A 19,215-nucleotide genomic window follows, 5' to 3' on the forward strand; every position below is an offset into this window, starting at 1 on the left:
TTACCTAACACTCCAACAGAAACTGTTTCTATCATTTACTTAGGCTATAAATTGACACAGAGCATTCAGGCATGAGCTGAACTTGATCGATCTCAGGAGGCACAGTCACCCTATTGTAGCTAGTTGTGCAGCCTCAGAATGCATTGATTCCATCTATTGTACGATTGGACTCTCAAAGAAGGACATGAAGACACAGGCTAACAGACTGTAGACCTGTGTGTGAATCAGTGATTGAATAGGATATAAACAGTTAAATATGGGCTAGTTTCCAGAATATTATGTTCATTCCCTCCAATAATCAAAGCCTCTGGTTTTTCATTTAATGAGCAGTTTTTCATCTCCTACTTTTTAGTTCTGCATAAAATCAAACCTTTAAAGGCACAGGTGAATCATGGCTTCCAATTTACTTCCACTACAAAATCACTTCATTAGATACACACACTTACATTTTTTCCTATACTTGGGCACCTGGGGACTCAGGGATTAATTTATCTCTAATCTCAAGGAGCAAAAAGCACTACTCTTTGCAGGCAGTTGCCCTGTCAGAGCCTCTGATTCTCTATCTCCCACCCTCCATTACATCAATGTTTCTGAGATAATTTCTGTCAAGCATAATGTATTTTATAAAAGCATTTAAAGAGATGGAGGTTATTACAGTCTTGAAAATCATTGCTGAAAAATTTTCTCACCAAACTCTCAAGTATTTCCCCTATAGGAAAAATTTTAAGGATCTTTGAAGAAAGAAAATATTTTTTTCTGTGCCTGAAAGTGAGCAAGTAGATTTTGGAAAGCTGAAGTAAATAATGAGAAAGATGACTCCTTTATTTTTGTTAGAGGATATGTTAGACAGAATTGTAATTTTCATTTCAGCATAGAATATAAGAGCATAATATTTGGTGACAAAGGATAAGGATCAGTTGGAAACCTTTGCTCAGCTACTTCCTCAATAAATGAACTTAAATGAATGATTTCACCTCATTAATCCTTAATTTCCACACCTATAAAATGAGTATATTAATATAGCACAGGACTTTTGTGAAGATAAAGTTATATAACACCTGAAGGAGAAGAGGTATTTAAGAGGTAGCACCAAATGAAATTTAAGAAATAGTACCAAACTAGAACCGAATGGATTTTTCTTCTATTTTCTCTTCTCCAGTATCATTTGTATACCTCAGTAGATGTCCTTGGGGGAAAATATTTAATCTCAATGAGCTTTTGTTTTCTCATCTATAAAGGCAGAAGCCTACGCTCTCTCCAAGTAGAGCAAATGCTAATGAAATTTTCCACCATGAGTTATAATCCCATTTTGAGATGAAAAGACAGTTTGTTAAACTACAGTTTTCAAAGTTTTATTAAGGCCCTAGACAGAGATATGTTTGCACCTTCATTGTCCTGATTAACAGAAGTTACTGGCACTTAGTCAAATCCAAATCCAAAAAAGATGAGCTTTACATTGTATGAAAGTGTTTATCGTATTCACACACAGAAAGAGAATAAATTAAACTTCGACTTCAAAGATACCACAAGGATGGGCTGTAATGGTTTGCATCATTTTATTTTAATGATATAATTTGCTTTTCAATTATTGTTAGTGTTCTTTGGTTGTTCTTTCTCCATTTATATCTTTGTTATTTTACTGCCTCCTGCCCAGTGTTTTATGTTAGCTGAAGGAAAAATAGTTCTGTGATCTGATGGTAGCATTCCCAACTGAACTCATCTGCATGTTCTTAAAGACTTTCTGAGGAAACTGCCATCTTGTCTCATTTGTGTATTGCAGTGACATATGCAGTCCCAATATGACGGTAGAGAATGTAGTGCCAGTTCAGTTCAGTTCAGTTCAGTCGCTCAGTCGCGTCTGACTCCCCGCGACCCCATGAATCACAGCACGCCAGGCCTCCCTGTCCATCACCAACTCCCGGAGTTCACTCAAGGGACTCTCAAGAGTCTTCTCCAACACCACAGTTCAAAAGCATCAATTCTTCGGCGATCAGCTTTCTTCACAGTCCAGCTCTCACATCCATACATGACCACGGGAAAAACCATAGCCTTGACTAGACGGACCTTGGTTGGTAAAGTAATGTCTCTGCTTTTTAGTATATTATCAAGGTTGGTCATAACTTTCCTTCCAAGGAGTAAGCGTCTTTTAATTTCATGGCTGCAATCAGCATCTGCAGTGATTTTGGAGCCAGTAGCCACAGAAAAATGTTAAGCAATATTGACTCACCTTCAGCTGGGAAAACTGCTGTCGGTTCATGGATTGGCATTCTTTGATATTTTACTTGAAAGACTAGTGAAGGTTTTCACCCTTGTGTTATAGGAATATTGATACCAGCTCTGCTGCCTCTACTGCAAACCCACCTTCTTTCACCCACTGTCTTCCCCAGATGCTTAGCCTTCATATCCGCTTACTGACTGAATTAATTCTTTGAGTCTTATACATGATTCTTTTTCCTCTTTCCTGTCCTGCCATGGCTGCTTTTCATATGCTACTGGGTTCTTTTACCTTACCATCAGGATAAGCTAAGAGGAAAAATAAAGAAAACATTACCTTGGGAGGGAGAATTAAATAGAATTTTGTTTTTTATTCAGGGCCCTTAACTCCACCAAGGGCCATGAAAATGACGTTCCAGTTTCTTAATCAGCAGTTTGAAAGAGATCTCATCCTTGCCTTCTCCTTTGCCCTAGCCCACATCTGGCCACCTCCAGAGACTTATGCCAAAGCAATTTTATCAGAACTGAGTTAATGGATGAACACTTGATCTGGCATCTCAGAGCACAAAGCAGAGTACTGGACTGTGCCTGACAGACAGCTGGTCCACCAGGCATTTGGGTGCCTCTTTTCAAATGAGATGAAAAGTCTGGCACAAGCTATTTATCAAGCAAACCCCAAGCTTCATCATCACTAAACCCAGTCCCTCAGTCAGAGTTATATTGCCATGGCACCACATCCCAGGGTTCCAACCAGGTATCGAAAAACTTGTTGTGGCCCAAAGTCTGTGTAGAGGGGAGATTACCCTAAGCTAAAACAGAGAAGTGAACTGCATATGTGTGGGCTCAAAATCTGTAGCTTTTCAGGAGAAGAAAGGCCCCAGGGTAGCAACTGGGGCTTTAAACATGGAATCCTGGGGCCCCAATCTGATGTCTATTATGGTCCAAGTCTACAGCAACCTGAACGTAACATTCCATTGCATATTCTCGGGGCCAGTTATTCCTCTCGGCATCTGCAGTGTGTTTAGAATTTGTCACAGGAGACCAGTGATGTCTGTTCCTGGAGGGTTTGCCCTGAAGAACAGCCTCAGGGCATTGCCTCTCTTTTTCTCTAACAACACAAGAACACCTTCCAAAACACTCTGACAGATAAATTTCCATTTATTGTGGAGAAACTCAGGAGAAAAAAAAAATAAGTTATCAAAGTTAATATCACCAGTAATAAGATATACTGATATCATGCATCCCCTGAATGGACAAAATACCACCCCTGTGGTATTCTTACCAAAATACATGATCTCAGTTTAATCATGAGGACCTTCATTTAAACCCACATATACAGGGATGTTATAAAGCAGCTGGCCATTACTCTTCAAAACTGGTAGGGTCACTTTGGACAAATAGTAGAAAACTGCCCCAGATTGGAGGAGACTAGAGACATGATAACTAAATTGAGAATGGGATTGTCTGTTGAATCTTGGGCCAGAAAAGAGAGCATTAATGGGAAAGTTGGTGAAATTCTAATAAGGTCTAAATATGTCTTGGTTTCACAATCATACTGTGACTAAATAAAATTTTAAGATTAGAAAAAGGTGAACAAATGGTATATGGGAATCTCCATAGTTTTCTTGCAACTGTTCAATAAGTAATATTATTTCAAAATAAAAATTTAAATAATTATGATCAATCTTGAGACTTTAGCACTGTGGAGTGAAGGATAATGGTCCCTTTTATTCTGATTTTTCCATACCTCGCAGATTTATTATTTTTATATCCCTTTGTAGAATGTGATTCCTAGCTCCCTACTCCTATACCTCTAAAATTTGGAAAGTTTCAGCCATTTAACCTCTGCCTATAATTTCAGGTTCTCTGCAATTAATTGGTTTTCTAGCAAGGAGAATTTAAGGAGCCTAGTCAGTAGTTCAGAAGTTGAATAAATGGACAGTTCTACAGTTTGTTGTTATTTGGTCGCTAAGTTGTGTCCAACTCTTTTGCAACCCCATGGACTGTAGCCTGCCAAGCTTCTCTATTCATGGCATTTCCCAGGCAAGAATACTGAAGTGAGTTGCCATTTCCTTCTCCAGGGGATCTTCCCAACCCACGGATCAAACCTGTGTCTCCTGCTTGGCAGGTGGGTTCTTTACCACTGAGCCACCAGGGAAGCCCCAGCTCTACAGTTAGATCAGCTTTAAACTTATACCCTAGTGCCACTCACTGAGTTTTGCTCCATTTTCAGAAGTAAATTGCTTGCCTTTTTTTCTTTTTCGTAGTTGTTACTATTATTGTTTTTGGTTTTGTCTTGATTACAATCCTAAGTCATTGGCTCAAATTCAAGAAACTCAAATTACCTCTGGTCTCAGACTCAAATTCCATGAACTATAACTCTCTATTGCCCTTCTGATGCTGATTTGACAGCAAACTTCAATCTCTTAAATACATCGTCAGCCCCTCCAAAATCCTCACCCTCTTTTTGGTAGTTATAATACATTATCTTTTGATAGATGATCCTAAAATTTCTTCTATCTCTCTGGAACTAGCCCCTCTGATGCAAACTTTCTTAACTTCATAGGCTCCTTGTTTGGTTCTTCTTACTGAGTACCCAGCCTGAGTATTGTTATAGTAAAGCCTTCTTTATGTAGGTGTTCTTTTTATTCCTCAAATGAAGTCCTTTATCTGAACTTAAAGCCTGGAATTTTTGGACAATTTTTAAATTCAATATATTTAGCATGGAGAGAACTGGAGGCAATGACGGTTCAGAATGGATGTGGCTGTGAAAACAGGTATAGTCATCCTGCTATTCTTTTCCTAGACATCAGACAGCCTTTAGGCACTAAACTGTTACCCTTATTTTATCAGCTGTTTAGCACTCACTATTGGAGAAGGAAATGGCAACCCACTCCAGTGTTCTTGCCTGGAGAATCCCAGGGACAGGGGAGCCTGGTGGGCTTCCGTCTATGGGGTCACACAGAGTTGGACACAACTGAAGTGACTTAGCAGCAGCAGCAGCAGCAGCAGCACTCACTATATTGTGTGTGAAAAACAAATGGTTAACCCATTTTCCTACTTGGAAAGATATTTCTTTATCTGCTTAATGTGTAGCAGTGAGTGAATGCATTGAGTTTCAAACACCTGAAACAAATTCAAGCTCCATTAATGTTTCTCATCTACTCCCACTACCAAATATGATGATTTATGGCACTTAATAGTACACTAACTTGTTTTTATGTCAGTGTAAAGTCATTTATTGGGTACCATGAGACAAATCACTCTAAAGCATGCTAATGCATCATAATGTATGCATTTCTCCCCTCACCGCCTTTTGTGGAGCCATGTCAGGAGCATACATTTAAATTAATCAGACTGTTCTGATTTCAACCTTGATTAGATGTCAGAATCTTTTATTAATGATAAAGATGATATAAAATATATCCATTTCTGGTCATAATGATTTTATAATTTAATCCTTTTCCCATTTACCTTTGTTTTTGAGTGTTAGGAGCAATTTTTCCTTGTTTTGAAATATGATTGAAATTCTCATAGGAAAGGAAATTCAAGGTATAAAAAAATCAACAAATAAAAACCGAGTTCCACAGACAAATTTTCTCTTTTTCCCCAGCCTCATCCCATATGTACACACACACAGACACACACACACACACACACACACACACACTAATACATAGACTTTTAAAAAGCATTTTATGTTAAAAGTAAAATTGAGAGACTGCAGGCCTTTGTGTCAGTGTCTCTAAAAAATGACTTATTTTTCCAGAACCAGCAAGTATGTTTTTTCTGAGGTATGTTTAAAGTTTTCCCTTTGATTTATAGGCATAGTCTTTTTTGCAGGTCCCACATATATTTGAGGTTATCCCTGAATTCCTCCCCTCATCCCAACATTGGCCTGCCCCTAGACCCTGGAGGATAAGGCACTGTGCTACTGCCGATGGCTCAGTTCAGTTCAGTCAGTTCAGTCGCTCAGTTGTGTCCGATTCTCCACGACCCCATGAATCACAGCACGCCAGGCCTCCCTGTCCATCACCAACTCCCGGAGTTCACTCAAACTCATGTCCACAGAGTTGGTGATGCCATCCAGCCATCTCATTCTCCGTCGTCCCCTTCTCCTCCCGCCCCCAATTCTTCCCAGCATCAGAGTCTTTTCCAGTGAGTCAACTCGTCACATGAGGTGGCCAAAGTATTGCAGTTTCAGCTTCAGCATCAGTCCTTCCAATGAACACCCAGGATTGATCTCCTCTAGAATGGACTGGTTGGATCTCCTTGCAGTCCAAGGGACTCTCAAGAGTCTTCTCCAGCACCACAGTTCAAAAGCATCAATTCTTTGGCGATCAGCTGATGGCTAGCAAGTACTAATTCTTTAAACACTGAGTATTTCCCAGGTACTCTGTTGAAGGCTTCATGGGTATTGCTGCCTATTTAAAACTGAGAGTCATCTTAGAAATTCAGAGCTATCATTATTCCCATTTTACAGCTACAGGTAGACAAGTTAAATAACTTATGGAAGGGTGCATACACCATCGGTAAGTAATAGGGCAGGGGTTTGAACCCATGTCTATCTAAATCTAGAATCCTATGGGTATTCTCTGGATTCATATTGTCCATTTTCATACAGGCTCTCACAGATGTTTTTGGTATAAATGGATCCTAGTAAGTCATAGAAATCACAGCAACTGCTAAATTTTGAAAGCCACAAATGGCACTAGATATACTCAATTCTAAGACATATTTCTTCACATGTTAAACCTTTGAAATTGACATGCTTCTGATAGTCAACGGCATTTTATAGTTTGCCAGAATTTTCCTCTTTTCTTAGAGATATATAAAATAATGATATCACTTTCCTTTGATAGCATAAATAAACTTTGTATTTTGAATGAATGCAGTTAAAAAGTCAATAACCATTCATTGTGTGCCAGGAATATACTAAGCACTTGAAATACATTTTCTTTTTTTTAATTTTCATAGCTACCCTATAGATTAAGCTTGTACAACACTATCATTATGTGAATGAGAAAATAGAGGCTTAGTGAAAATAAGACCTTTTGTTCTAAGGTCCTTCTGTGTAGAAATGGTTGAGAAAGGAATGGTACAAACAGGCTGAATCCAGAGGCTTTATTCTTAAAGGCTAGTTTTTGTATTATGCTTATTTGGCTAGTAGAGTTTAGAGTAAGCTAAAATTTTCTAGTCTAATGAACAAGAAACCCTGTGCAAAATAACTTACACACTAACAAGGAACTTAATAAAGATGTGAAAGTAATCAACAGCTTATTTGGCAGGAAGAATAAGTGTTTTGTTTAACTTCTTTCTCTTTCAGAGGCTGGGAATAGAAGCAGAGATGGATTTAGTGTAACTTGACTCAGAGAAAGATATTTAGAGATATTTGAAGGAAAGAGAGATTTTTTTTTTTGTCACATTCCACTAGTTTTATTTTTGAGATTTCACATATAGACTATATCATGCAGCATTTTTCTTTTTCTGATTTATTTCACCTAGAATAATACATATATGTCTTCTTTATCCATTCATCTGTTGATGGATAGATACTTAGATTGCCTTCATGTCTTCACAGTTGTAAATAATGCTGCTATGAACATTGAGGTGCATGTATCTTTTTAAATGGTTGTACCAGTTTAACTCCCACCAACAATGCATGAGGGTTCCCTTCTGAGAGATTGTTTTAAGAAAAAAACCTTTGAAGTTTATTTAATATTCATTATAAGGCAAATTCTCTGATAAATAAAGTCAAAATCTAGAGGAAAAATCTAACTGTAAGAATTTTAGAAGCCTGAAAGCTTCTGGAGAGGGCAACCAGAGGGGAGGAGACAGTAGGTCAAGACAGATAAATTTTTTTAAATTTAATGAACATAGGCATATAGAACAGTCTTTGGGACTCTGTGGGAGAGGGTGAAGGTGGGATGATTGGGGAGAACGGCATTGTAGCATGTATATTATCATAAGTGACCAGTCCAGGTTCGACGCATGATACAGGATGCTTGGGGCTGGTGCACGGGGATGACATGGAGGGAGGATATGGGGAAGAAGGAGGTGGGAGGGCGGTTCAAGAAAGAGAACACATGTACACCCGGGGCGAATTCATGTCAATGTATGGCAAAACCAACCAATATATTAATGTAAGGTAATTTGCCTCCAATAAAATAAATTAAAAAAAAATAAATTTAATGAACAGGAGTATAGTCTGCTTTTTCCAGTTTTGGTGCTTCTTTTTAATTCTCTGAATTACTTACTGTGGATAGTCACTCAGATTCATTCTTCTCTCTCTGTGATTTTTGACCCTATGTAAATAATGCTGACATATATATCTCGGTCCTACCCTCTTACCTAAGTTCTCTCCCCATATTTTTAAGTCATTCTGAATATTCCTCAGCTACCTCAGAATGCCTCACTCTGAGCTCATTATTCTCCACGTAAGTCAACTTCTTACCCAAAGTCCATTTGTTTTCAGTGACAACACCAGTGTACAGTGACCAAGAGTTCTCTCTGATAGTTCAATTAATCCTGCTTATTCGCCTTCAACTCCACATTTCTCAATTTCTCTTTCTACTTTTCATTTATCACCTGGCCTTTGTCACTTGTTACCTATTTATTACATACCGTCATGTCTAGTATCTTAATCTTTCTAGACCAAATCTTTTTTGTCCAGTCTTGATCTCAATGATACAATCAAGCTCTAATTCCCACAGCCATGGAGTTGTGTACCATGTCATATACTCATATGTGCCATCTATATGCATTCTATTTTACTATGTTGCATTGTCAAAATCACTAGCCATGTGTGGCTAATTTAACTGCAATTAATTAAAATTAAATTCGGGCTTCCCTCACAGCTCAGTTGGTAAAGAATCCACCTGCAATGCAGAAGACCCCGGTTTGATTCCTGGGTTGGGAAGATCTGCTGGAGAAAAATAGGCTACCCACTCCAGTATTCTCGGGGGCTTCCTTGGTGGCTCAGCTGGTAAAGAATCCGCAGGCAATGTGGGAGAACTGGGTTAGATCCCTAGATTGGAAAGATTCCCTGGATAAGCAAAAGGATACCCACTCCAGTATACTGGCCTGGAGAATTCCATGGACTGTATAGTCCTTGGGGTCACAAGAGTTGGACATGGCTTATTTCCTTAGTCACTCTAGCCATATTTCAAGTTCTCAATGGCTATATGTGACTATTGTTTGCTATATTGGACATCATGCATGTAAAGAAGTCTCATCACCTCTGAAAGTTCTATTGGACTCTAGTTCTCCTATAGAGAACTTCAACTTCCCCATTAAAGATGTTCCTAGTGCTGTATGTGTTCTAGAGTTCTTCTGGTGTATTCCAGTCTATATATCTGCATTTCCACTTCATACTAATGCCTCAGGTGAAATTTGTCTAACATTTCATTTTGATCTTTCCCCTGGATTCTCAACACACTGTATTTTTGAGCCTGTCCAAGGACCAATCCCAAGAAAGGAGGAGCCAATCCAACATGAATCTGCTTACAGTAATTTATTTATCATGAATGCTGAGCATGAAATTGGGACTAATTATAAGCCTATCAGTTCAGTTCAGTCGCTCGGTCGTGTCTGACTCTTAGCGACCCCATGAACCACAACACGAAAGGCCTCCCTGTCCATCACCAACTCCCGGACTTCACTCAAACTCATGTCCATTGAGTCGGTGATGCCATCCAGCCACCTCATTCTCCGTTGTCCCCGTCTCCTCCTACCCCCAATCGCTCACAGCATCAGAGTCTTTTCCAGTGAGTCAACTCGTCGCATGAGGTGGCCAAAGTATTGCAGTTTCAGCTTTAGCATAAGTCCTTCCAACGAACACCCAGGATTGATCTCCTCTAGAATGGACTGGTTGGATCTCCTTGCAGTCCAAGGGACTCTCAAGAGTCTTCTCCAGCACCACAGTTCAAAAGCATCAATTCTTCGGCGATCAGCTTTCTTCACAGTCCAACTCTCACATCCATACGTGACCACGGGAAAAACCATAGCCTTGACTAGACGGACCTTGGTTGGCAAAGTAATGTCTCTGCTTTTTAATATGCTATCTAGGCTGGTCATAACTTTCCTTCCAAGGAGTAAGCGTCTTTTAATTTCATGGCTGCAAGCAGCATCTGCAGTGATTTTGGAGCCCAAAAAAATAAAGTCTGACACTGTTTCCACTGTTTCCCCATCTATTTCCCATAAAGTGATGGGACCAGATGCCATGATCTTCGTTTTCTGAATGTTGAGCTTCAAGCCAACCTTTTCACTCTCCTCTTTTACTTTCATCAAAAGGCCTTTGAGTTCCTCTTCACTTTCTGCCATAAGAGTGGTGTCATCTGCATATCTGAGGTTATTGATATTTCTCCCAGCAATCTTGATTCCAGCTTGTGCTTCTTCCAGCCCAGCGTTCCTTGTGATGTACTCTGCATATAAGTTAAATAAGCAGGGTGACAATATACAACCTTGACGTACTCCCTTTCCTATTTGGAACCAGTCTGTTGTTCCATGTCCAGTTCTAACTGTTGCTTCCTGACCCGTATACAGGTTTCTCAAGAGGCAGGTCAGGTGGTCTGGTATTCCCATCTCTTTCAGAATTTTCCACTTTCCTATAAGCCTATATAGGACCCAGAAGAATCTTCTCAGTCATGCCTGGATGGATTTTCTTATTTAACAAAACTTTTAAAAAATAATCTATTTCCTTTCTTCCAGCTGTTTATTCCATGCAAACACCTGTCTTGTGGTGCTGCTTGGGCCCCTTTATGCCTGTAGTAGGGTTCTTTGATTTCCTGCCACCACCAGGTCATGATAATATTCCAGATATTAATATTCACTTTCTTAAATAATAGACTTTGCTTTTACAGAAAAAAATGAATGAAAAATTCCTATATATCCTCTCCCTCCAACCCCCAGTTTTCCTCTATTATGAACATCGTGCATTAGTGTGGTACATTTATTAAAATTGATAAGCCATTATTGATACATTATTAACTAAAGCCCATATCTTGCCAGCATTTGGAGTTCTCAGTGTTTTTAAATTTAGACTTTTTAATCAATACATAGTGAATGGTTTGACTTTTTGTCTATTATATCTTGCTTGTGCCCACACTTGCTAAAATGACTTTAATTTTTCACTATTCTTGGGTGTTTCCAACTTTGATGCATAAGTTTGTTTTATTTGTTTATGACAAGATGCTCTTTTAGTCCTATTTTACATTTTATTTTACTCTGTATAATTTCATATTCAATTCCCCAGGTGTTTTGTCATTGAAGACTGGATTTTACTTATTTTATCTACTTGGCAACCATATGTCCTGCCATGTAGGAACAGTCCTGGTTTACATGTATTGCCCCAACATAGTTATTAATAGAATCCTTTCCATTGTCCCAGTTTGAGTGCTAAATTATATTATTATTCTGTTTGAATATCCACCTGGATTATAAGGCTAAAACATATCTTCTCTTCCTTTTCCTTCCCTCCATTGTTTTTTTTTATTTTCATTATTTTTTTTTGTAATTTATTTTTTATTGGAGGCAAATTATTTTACAATATTATATTGGTTGGTTTTGCCATACATTGACATGAATTCGCCCCCCCTCCATTGTTTTTAACAGTGTCGAGTATGTTCGATGTGTTTACTAAGTACCGTGGGAATGGGTGTTTGGAAGACCCTCGTAAAAATGAGCTGGCTCTTTTAAAATGTGCTTTCCAGGTCAGGTGCTGTAGCATCTCAACCATAGGACTCAGCTGCAACCTAAGCTTATAGGAATTCTTCAGGCTGTGCTGCCTATAGCTGCACTCCTTCTATTCGTTTGACAACAGGTGTTTGATAGCCTGATGTCACTTGTCCCTTGCATATGGTCATCCCAGCCAAAGCAGTCTTTTCAGTGGCTGTGTGCCAGTTTTTCTGGGTTGGACACCCTATGTTATGATTCTATATGCCATATAGATGACATATCTATAGGTGAAATTGTGTAAGAAATGGATGTAAAGGAATTAATGCTTGTTTTATAGCCTTTTTTTATATCTGAAGTCTGATGTTACTTTGACACCAGGTTATATCTACCAACCTATCAAAGGATGCATTGCCTTCCTGATTCATATTTATTCCATTTTGCCCTGTGTTATTAACAGTGACCTTGAATATGCAGCTAATATCAGAGAATTTCCATCTCTGCATCGCATAGATTCTCTTGATAGAGTCTACCTCATGACTGCTAACCTACACCCAATCCCACTGCCGTTACCAGCTCAGGAAGCTTCTCATAATGTACTTTGGCTTATTTTTTTTTTTCATGTTTTTTTCTACTCTAGAGAATATTAAGTAATAATCAGTTATTACTTTCTCTTTTAAATTATGAAGTATTTCAGCCAAAGAGATAAGTAAAAAACTATTCTGCATCTTCTTGCAGTTGTACATCAGAAGTACAGTGCTGGGCATATAAAGCTCTCAGGTGTCCTGTATGTATACACCACATGGCATTGAAAGATATTTTTGGCTAGCAACCAGCTTTATATTATGCTAATATCAAAATTCACTTTTCCTATAATATTTGAAGATTTCAACGTAAAACAGGAGAAAATAAATTCAGCAGATGCCAAACTCAGAGCACATAATAAAAATATACTGCTCTACACACATAAATATGCATATACAACAACGAACCAACTAGAAAAATCAGTTGCTCTCTTTCTTTTTTAAAGAAAGGTAACCAGAAGCCTATAACACATATACCTAAGTGAAATGTTTTCTGATACTCGAAGCGAAGTGTTCATAGATACAGTTGTGCTGAATCATCATATTTTCTTTCTTATTCTTCATCAGTGAATAAAAACAAGGCTTTGGGCCCCAAGGGTGTTCAGCAGCTGAATTTCTTTGCTGCTGAAAGAAAAAAAATATAGGTGGCATTCCTATCATTTCAGAGAAAATGAAGGGGTAGAAATGAAGGAAGAATGCACTGCTAAGAAGCACAGATCCTGTTTTCTTGCAATGCCACTAATAATAGCTACAGGGTGGTGGTTAGGGTATAGATGCTGTATAAGCAAAAATAAACCTATATTAAATGGTTTTTAATGTTTGAAAGGAAAAAGTAGCTGCAAAGTTAAATCAGTTTACTACAAACACCTTCTCTGTAGTGGTGTATTCTGCCAGTGTTTTCCCTGGAGTTTTTGGCATATTGCTCAGAGTTGCTTCAACTGAGTATATCTAATGAAATCTTGCCCATTCATCATTTTCTACTGAGAGATGCTTTTCCAAATGTAGAAATTAAAAACTATAAATTCTTCCAAAGAAATTATTCTGGTTTCAATATGAACCTTACTAATAAGTCCTCTCCCAGCATGAAGAGATTATACTGTCTTTTAACTAGCAAGTGCAGTTCCAAAGTAGATAATCATTAAAAATAAGAGATGATCCAGATTTCATAAAGACATGGCAATTAAAGTGATTGAAGTAGAATGATAAAATTATTAAAGGAGAAAGCTGCACTCAGATGTTTTTGAGTCAAACTCCCTTCCAAGGTTGCAATTCATATTATATCCTGGACAGATGGCAACCCAGCTTCCCTTTATATACTTCCAGTTTCAAGGAGTTCATGCTTTTGCAAAGCATTTCTTCCAACTGTCAGATGACTCTCTTTCATAGAAGGTCAATCCTCATGTTGAATCGAATGTCTCCTGGGAACATCCATATTTTGAATAAAGTTTTGGCCTTTGAGTAACATAATATTCTGCATTTGTCACTGTGGGAAATGACAGGCTATGTCTAACCTTGGGGTATCAGGACATTGCTTAGCAATAGGAGGTGAGGTTGAGATTCTCCTGAGTGATTTAGGAAGAGTTATGGCCAAACCAGTGCATGACAAGGGCATGATAAGATTCAGCAGGTTCAGACTAAGCAAAGACAGATGCCCTGAAAACAACATCCCACGAAGTTTGGACATTAATTAAGGACTCTGTACTGCAGAGGTCAGCCAATATATTGGGCATCTTGCTTCAAAGGTATTTTTTAAATGTTTGGGAGTTTTATGCTTATTTTTTAGTGGATAAATGATGTCATTTTTTTTCCCCCGAGTGTTATATAACAAGCATTTGGGTACGGAAAGTAGAGAATTTGACACTATAGCATTCATCTAGCATTTTTATTATTTTTCTTGAGTGTAGTTAATATTCCTCCAAGCTGTTAGAGGCTTTGGTTTTCCTGGCTAGGCTTCAAACCAAGGACATGGAGCAGTTTCATTTGAATCCATGTGTGATCAGTTGCTCAGTTGTGCCTGCTGTGTTACGACCCCCTGGACTGTAGCCTGCCATTCTCCTCTGTCCATGGGGTTTCCCAGGCAAGAATACTAGAGTGGGTTGCCATTTCCTTCTCCAGGGGGTCTTCCCAATCCAGGGACTGAACCTGTGTCTCTTGCATCTTCTGCATTGGCGGGTAGATTCTTTTACCACTCTGACACCAGGAAAACCTTTTATTTTTGTGTAGATAGATATGAAATATGTTCTTTTCATCTTCTTTACTGTAATCCGCCAGGATCCTCCATCCATGGGATTTCCCAGGCAAGAATAGTGGAGTGGGTTGCCATTTTCTACTTCAGGGGATCTTCCTGACTCAGGTATCAAATTTGCATCTCCTGCATTGGCAGGTAGATTTTTTTACCCTGAACCACCAGGGAAGCCCCAGTTTTATTGAGGTATAAATAACAAATAAAGTTAGAACATTTAAATTATGTGATGTGATGGTTTGATATATGTATGTATTGTGAAAGAATTCCCCTCACTGAGTTAATTTGCACATCCATCATCTCATATTTACCTCTTTTGTTTGCTTACATGCTTAGCAAATTTTAATTATACAATACAGTGCTGTCAACTGTGGTCACCATGTCATACATTATATCCTCTGACCTTATTCATTTTATAACTGCAAGTTTGTATTCTTTTACTAATCTCTCCATAGTTTTTCCATCTTAGAGCTCCTAACCTTTCTCTCCTCTGTTTCTATTTACCTTTTAAAAAAAATTTCCACGTGAAGTGGTATCATGGAATATTTGTCTTTCTCTGTTTGGCTTATTTCACTTAGGATAATGCCCTCCAAGCTTCATCCATGTTGTCAAAAATGACAGGATTTCTTTATATTTTTAAGGCTGTGGTGTGTACACACACACCACATTTTCTTGATCTTTTCATCTATTGATGGACACTTAGATTGTTTCTGTATTTTGACTATTGTGACCATTTCAGCAATGAACATGAGAGTCCTGATACCTCTTTGAGATAATGGTTTTATTTCCTTTGGGTATATACCAGAATTGAAATTTTTAGACCATATGGTAGTTCAGTTTCTAATTTCTTGAGAAACCTCCATATTTTTTGTAATGGCTGCACTAGTTTACATTCCCGCCAACTGTGTACAAGTTACACTTTGTACCTTGTAGAGAGTTCCCTTTTCAAGGAACAAAAGGTAGGACTTCCCTTTTCTCTACATTCTCATTAGTATCTGTTATCTCTTGTCATCTTGACAGTAGCCATCCTAACAGTTGTGAGTAATATCTTATTGTGGTTTTTGATTTGCATTTCCCTGATGAATAGTGATATAGAACACCTTTCCATATACCTATTGGCCACTTTTATGTTTTCTTTGGAAAAATGAAAGGTCCTTTGCCCATTTTTAAATTAGGTCATTGGGTTTTCCGCTATTAAATTATATGAGTTCATTGTATATTTGAGATATTAACCCCTTATCAGATATTAGATTGATGCAAAAGTAATTGCAGTTTTGCATTGTTGAAATTTGAAGTTTGATATTGGAATACATTCTTCAATAAATGTGGTTATATTATACATCATCTTAGTACATATTTCTCACTTTATGCTTTTTTGCTAATGACATTCCTTGCTGTTTATGTAGACTATGGAAATGATGTTAGACAAAAAAGCAAATTCAAGTGATTTTTTCTTCAAGTTCAAAATGGGTTGTAAAGCAACAGAGACAACTCACCACATCAACAATGCATTTGGTACGGGAGTTGGTAACAAATGTACAGTGCAGCAGTGGTTCAAAAAGTTTTGCTAAGGAGATGAGAACCTTGAAGATGAGGAGTGAGGTGACTAGCCATCAGAAGTTGACAACGACCAACTGAGAGGATTATCAAAACTGCTTCTCTAAGAACTACATGAGAAGTTGCCCAAGAACTCAACATTGACCATTCTGTGATCATTCGGCATTTGAAGCAAATTAAAAAGATGAAAAGACTCGTTAAGTGGTGTCTCATGAGCTGACCCCAAATCAAAAAAAAAAAAAATCATCATTTTGAAGTGGCCTCTTTTCTTATTTTATGCAGCAATGAACAATTTCTTGTTCAGATTGTGACATGCAAAGAAAAGTGCATTTTATACAGCAACCAGCAACATCAAGCTCAGTGGTTGGACCGAGAAGAAGCTCCAAAGCACTTCCTAAAGTCAAACTTGCACCAGAAAAAGGTCATGGTCCCTGTTTGGTGGTCTGCTGCTTGTCTGATCCACTGTAGCTTTCTGAATCCCAGCAAAACCATTATATCTGAGAAGTATGTTCAGCAAATCAGTGAGACACACCAAAAACTGCTATACCTGCAGGTGGCATTGGTCAACAGAATAGGCCCAATTCTTCTCCATGAAAATGCCTGATTGCACATCACACAACCATTGCTTCAAAAGTTGAATGAATTGGGCTACAAAGTTTTGCTTCAGCCACCATTTCACCTGACCTCTCGCTAATGGACAAGCACTTCTTTAAGCATCTTGACAACTTTTTTCAGGAAAAACACTTCCACATCAGCAAGAAGCAGAAAATGCTTACTGAGAGCTCATCGAATCTCAAAACATGGATTTTTTGCTACAGGAATAAGCAAACATTTCTTGTTGGCAAAAATATGTTGATTGTAATGGTTCCTATTTTGATTAATAAAGATGTGTTTGAACCTAGTTATAGTGATTTAAAAGTCACAGTCCAAAATTGAAATTATTTTTTAATCAACCTAATATGTGGTTTTCAAATATTTTCTCCCATCCCATGGGCTGCCTTTTCATTTTGTTGAGCAGAAACCTTTTAGTCTGTGGTCTCTCTTGCTTATTTTTGCTTTTGGTGTCAAATACAAAATGTAATTGCCAAAACTAATGGCAAAGAACTTACTCCGTAGGTTTTCTTCAAGGAGTTTTATGGCTTCAGGTCTTAGGCTCAAGACTTGAATCTATTTTGAGTTGGATTTTGTGTATGGTGTAAGAAAGTGCAGTTTCATTCTTTTGCCTGTGCTTGTCCAATTTTGCCAATACCATTTATTGACGAGATTGTCCTTTCCCAATCATATATTCTTGGCTCCTTTGTGAAAAATTAATTAACCTTATATGCATAAGATTATTTCTGAGCTGTCTGTTCTGCTCCATTGATCTGTTTGTCTGCTTTTATGCCAATACTATTCCTGTTTTTAGTTCTATAGCTTTACAATATGGTTTGAAATCAGAAAATTTGAGGCCTCCAGTTTTGTTCTCCTTTCTGAGAATTTAGCTATTTGGGGCCTTTTGTGGTTCCATGCAAATTTTAAGATTTTTTTCCATTTCTGTGAAAAATGCCATTGGAATTTTGATAGGGATTGCTTTGAGTCTGTAGATAGCTTTTGATAGTAATCGTGGTTTATGATTCCAAGTTAAAGAGTGATAGGAGAATAATAGTACTGCAAGATTTAAATGAACCATTTAAATTTTAAAAATACTGAGGTTTCCATAGAGCTGACATTTAAATGTTGACTTCTTTTTCCTTATTGAAAAGGATAGTTTATCTTGTTTTGATCATAAAATGAATCTTTCAGTATGATTTTTAATATTATTACCAGACTTTTCTCTCCCACTTTTCCCACCCCCCAACACCTTGTGCCAGGCCTGCCTCACTGCATGTTTTTCTCTGTACTGAAAGGATTGCAGGCTGCACTTTCACACATAATAGGTAATAGCTATATTTGTCAAAAATCTTTTCAACTCTGCAGTTAGACAGCTGTCAGCCTACATTCAGTATTGTTTTGTGAAATATCTGAGGGAGGCTCAATATTATGCATTTAAATACTTTGTGTCAAAGGTTTATACAGTTTTCATTGAGCCATTTAATTCAATATCTAAGTTAGAATTTTACCTTCTGAGGCCAAAAATTCACCAAACTCTTGTAATTACTGATGATTGGATGTGCATTTTAGGGATATTACCTTTTCCATTTTAAGCTATGTTCTTAGAATTATGATCAAAAGGACCACCAAATTTATATTACTCCTTAGTTTATAGCCTAGTTTTAATTTCTCAACTGTTGTGACTTAATAGGTGTCCTATGCACCATAATCACCTCAACTCACTTGATGCTACTGTCTTTGCATAAATGCATATCCCAATGTCCATACCAAAAAGTATTTATGTTTGTCTGATCCCTCCCCACTGTTCTCATGGGGAAGGACCCTGTCAGAATTCATCTTAGTATCCCCAGTGGTTAGCAGGGGGATAGGTGCAGGACAAGTGTGCAGTTCATATTTGTTGAGTAAATAAATCCATCTTGAAGCAATTCTGTGCCTTTGACAGTTACTTATATAAAAGTTGAAGGATGATTGCCTGAGTTTATTTGGTTTTCTGAAGCCTTTTCTATTATTCAGTTTATTTGGTGGGTTATATATTTGCTCATTTCACATTGAAACAATTCTCAAATTTGTAAAATGTTTCCTGCCTACCTATCTTCTTTCATTATCACAACAACTGTAAAATAATCTATAATCATTGAAATCTGGCTAAACCAATAATCTATACATCCATTCCCACCTAAGTGTAGAAAGCTATCCATCTTGATCTAAAATAGCTACTATTCCAATTTGATGCCACCTGTCATTTTCATCATTGCCATTATAAAAAATCTTTAAGTACTAGTCTCTACTTTATTGCGGCATTCAAAGAGCATAAGAGGCCAACCACAATAATCTCTGTTTTTATAACAAATACCT

The sequence above is a fragment of the Moschus berezovskii genome, chromosome 2 (assembly GCF_049115385.1).
Source record: "Moschus berezovskii isolate FMDL1 chromosome 2, NW_MosBer_1.0, whole genome shotgun sequence".
NCBI classification, from domain to species: Eukaryota; Metazoa; Chordata; class Mammalia; order Artiodactyla; family Moschidae; genus Moschus; species Moschus berezovskii.